We start from the raw sequence: 311 nt of genomic DNA, 5'->3' as shown, positions 1-311 counted from the left end.
ATGAAACTAATCAGTTAGCTAAACTTCAAATTTGCCTTCAAGGATGTTAATATTGGGACGACCTGTCATTTTCTAATGTTAAAGTCAGATAAAACTGAAGTTTCTGTTCTGGGGCCCAAGCACCTCCGTGACGCATTAACTAAAGAGATAGTTACTCTGGATGGTATCACCCTGGCTTCCAGCACCACTGTGAGGAATCTTGGAGTTGTCTTTGATCAGGACAAGTTTAATTCTCACACAAAGCAAATTTCAAGGACCGCCATTTTTCACCCACGTAGTATTGCAAAAATCAGGAATATCCTGTCTAAAAA

General features: G+C 39.5%; 1 protein-coding gene across 4 annotated transcripts in view; it reads right to left on the bottom strand.

Annotated features, from left to right (window-relative positions):
* Positions 1-311, bottom strand: part of LOC116702806 (TANK-binding kinase 1-binding protein 1) — a 49,166-nt gene that overhangs the window by 14,308 nt on the left and 34,547 nt on the right. The gene's annotated exons all lie outside the window — the stretch shown is intronic.

This window comes from Etheostoma spectabile, chromosome 15 (genome assembly GCF_008692095.1).
Source record: "Etheostoma spectabile isolate EspeVRDwgs_2016 chromosome 15, UIUC_Espe_1.0, whole genome shotgun sequence".
Classification (NCBI taxonomy): domain Eukaryota; kingdom Metazoa; phylum Chordata; class Actinopteri; order Perciformes; family Percidae; genus Etheostoma; species Etheostoma spectabile.
The sequence above is the reverse complement of the archived record's forward strand: the minus strand, read 5'-3'. Positions and strand labels throughout refer to the sequence as shown.